Raw genomic sequence first — 3,349 nt, 5'->3', positions numbered from 1 at the left:
AAAACTTGGGATTATTCCCACGTGTTTAATATTATGAAAGTGTGGTATTTTACTCTAATAAAATATTTCCTAACTACGGTCCTGATGTAATTTCCGCTGCCAAAATGATAAAACAGTTGGATACCACCGAAACTGGCCGCGGTGGGAAGCACATGAGCGTAGGGGAGCACATGAGCGTAGGAAGAGAATGAAAAAGTTACAACAGCAACGAGTTCTAGCAGCCGCTAAGAGAGAAACAAATGCCCACACCCAAGACATGCCCAATAGGAGTTTAGCAAACTTCCATATCTTAGCAACCACAGCTGCCGACCCAAACCTGGAGCAACTCATAGCTCCTCAACCATTACCCTTGTTTCCCACACAACCAATGGAGATTGAAAACAACCCAGAAAACTAAATCCAAATGCATGATTTTAACCCAGAAAATATACCCAGCATACCAGCACCCAATCCCTTAGACCCAGACTACGACCCGTGGTTCGATGATCATAGGGATTATGTAATACGCTACCACCTAACATACGAACCCATGCCGAACCTAGCAGCTTACCCAGGTCTAGACCCTCTAGATCCCTACTATGATAATGATGAATACATTAGGGAAATCCTAAAGAATCCATACCCTCAGGAAGAACCCATGCCCCACTATCCAGATCCAGTACCGGCACCTGCACCCCCAATGAGTGCAGAGAATGTGCAAGAGCTCCGAACTTTCGGAGAAGAGATTTTAGAAAGTAGCGAGAGGATGAGGAAGGTTGGAGAATGACTCGTCTGGAAGTACGACGAGCGTAATCTGGAGTTCTGGATGAACCCATATCAGTGATGGTGATAGTAATAAAATAATATATATATATATATATATATATATATATATATATATATATATATATATATATATATATATATATATATATATATATATAGAGTAGGGTTCCTGCGGAAAGTGTGTTTTTCCTAGAAAGTCTAGGAAGCAATAAGAACGCGACATGTGGCATTGAAGGATTTTAACTAAAAGGGTAATTGTGTAATTTGAATATTATTTTAATTATGGATTATTTTATTAGGATAACTAACTAACCAGAAAATTATGGAAACTAAATATTCCATTTAAATCAAATTGACAGTTTCAATTTAAATCGTACAAGACGCTGTGTTTCTTGACGCTGTGTTTTAACAGCAAGCAGATTTCTTGACGCTGTGTTCTAACAACAAGCAGATTTCTTGACGCTGTGTTTTAACAGCAAGCAGATTTCTTGACGCTGTGTTTTAACAGCAAACAGATTGCTGGAGGATTCTTGACACTGTGTTTTAACAGCAAGCAGATTGCTGGAGGATTCTTGACACTGTGTTTTAACAGCAAGCAGATTTCTTGACAATGTGTTTTAACAGCAAGCAGATTTCTTGACGTTGTGTTTTAACAGCAAGCAGATTTCTTGACGCTGTGTTTTAACAGCAAGCAGATTGCTGGAGGATTCTTGACACTGTGTTTTAACAGCAAGCAGATTGCTGGAGGATTCTTGACACTGTGTTTTAATAGTAAGCAGATTTTTTGACATTGTGTTTCAACAGCAAGCAGATTTCCTTGACACTGTGTTTTAACAGCAAGCATGTTTCTTGACGCTGTGTTTTAACAGCAAGCCCCTGTCACATGATCCTTGGAAAACACATGTACCACATACCTACACTCAAAAATGTAGATAAACCAAAATCAAATATGTGACAACCCGTAATTCCCAGAATCTTTTCATTCGTATTTATCTTTTGCCTCGTGATGTATACTACTTGAATATTATATATTTGAGTTTAAGCAAATGGTTATGAATTTATATATTGACAAATGTTGTAGAAATGTATATCTGTGTTATATGTTTAGTCGCACACAATTTCGGAATCGCATACCCTCTTATCGATCGCACAAGCCAAGTGGGTTTCTTGGAGCCCAAAACTTTAAACCCAAACTGTTCTTGAGCCCAAACTGAGCCCAATACAGCCCCCTTCATGTATGAGTATACGTGAGGGCATGTACACAATCTTCTCTTTATCTTTAGCAAACCCTAAAGACCCCTGGATTGGCGACGGTGGACCCCCTACGCCCACACCCTTCGTCGCTCTCTCTCTCTTTGATTTGGTTTACCGACGAGCCAACAACACCAGCCGCACCCACCTGCCTTCTCTCTCTCTCTTTGTTCGGAGTGATTCCGACTGTTAACCAGTGGGATCCTTCCCCTCCGACGGTTGTCGTTGATGATGATGATGTTCACGACTGATTCAGAAGAGAAAGGTTTCTAGTGACGGTGGCGATGATGATTTCCGGCGATCGTGGTTCGAGATAAAACCTTCGGATGGTGATGAGGATGTCGGGGACGATGATAACCGGAGAAGATAATGATGTGATGACGACGGCGGGACTGTGACGGCAAGAAGCCCGAGCAGCAGGTACGTATCCGTGTGATTTGTGCGTTACAAAGCTTCGAATATGAGCTATCTTCAGTTTTCCTTCATGGGTTTGTGACTTTTGGGTTTTGAACTATGATTGTTAGACGTCCTGTGATGTAAATATATGCTACTGAACTAGGTGTTATGGAATCCTGTTAATATTGTTGTTTGAAGCATTAGGATATAGGATTCATGTTAGGGTTGATCGAGCATGATGAAACAATAAGCAATAAAAACTGACCTTTGTGACTTGATCCTAACATCGATGATATAGTACTATTCATACATGAAATACTGGTGATTACCATGTGCCTATTGTATTGCATGGATAAGTGTTATGCTTTAAATTCGAATGATGGGATGGAACTGTTTGTATAATGGAGGTAGGAGATGATATCCTAGGGAATATAATCTTTGTTGGCAAGATATGATGACTACGTTGACTGCCTTCAAATGGAGTAGTTAATAGGGTATGAATTATGGCACCAAGGGTGGGCCGCACATGCCATCCATGTTTAGTTATGTGTGAGGCAAATTAATTGTCTAATGTAAATCTCTTTTATAAAAGCCTAAAATATTAGATAGTGTAAGTCTGAGCATGCACATGTCTTCTGAATTCATGTTGGAACTAGATAGTGGGCCGCCAATGATGGAAAATACATAGTGAAACAAAGTTGATTGATGCTCCACCTCTTAATCACACCAATATTGGTTAAACATGTGTGTGGGCCGGATTGGACCTTTTGGGGGCCAAATAGATAATGGACTATTGAGTGTTTATTGAACCTAAATTTATAGCGTGACCTAGTATGTGACCCGAACCTACGATATCTGAGTGTGTGACGATGACAAACGGGTGTGTTGCATGAATTACTGACGTGAATCGCATAATGATATGTGTAATTTCCATACG

This window comes from Helianthus annuus, chromosome 11 (genome assembly GCF_002127325.2).
Source record: "Helianthus annuus cultivar XRQ/B chromosome 11, HanXRQr2.0-SUNRISE, whole genome shotgun sequence".
Taxonomy (NCBI): domain Eukaryota; kingdom Viridiplantae; phylum Streptophyta; class Magnoliopsida; order Asterales; family Asteraceae; genus Helianthus; species Helianthus annuus.
This window is presented reverse-complemented; position numbering follows the sequence as displayed.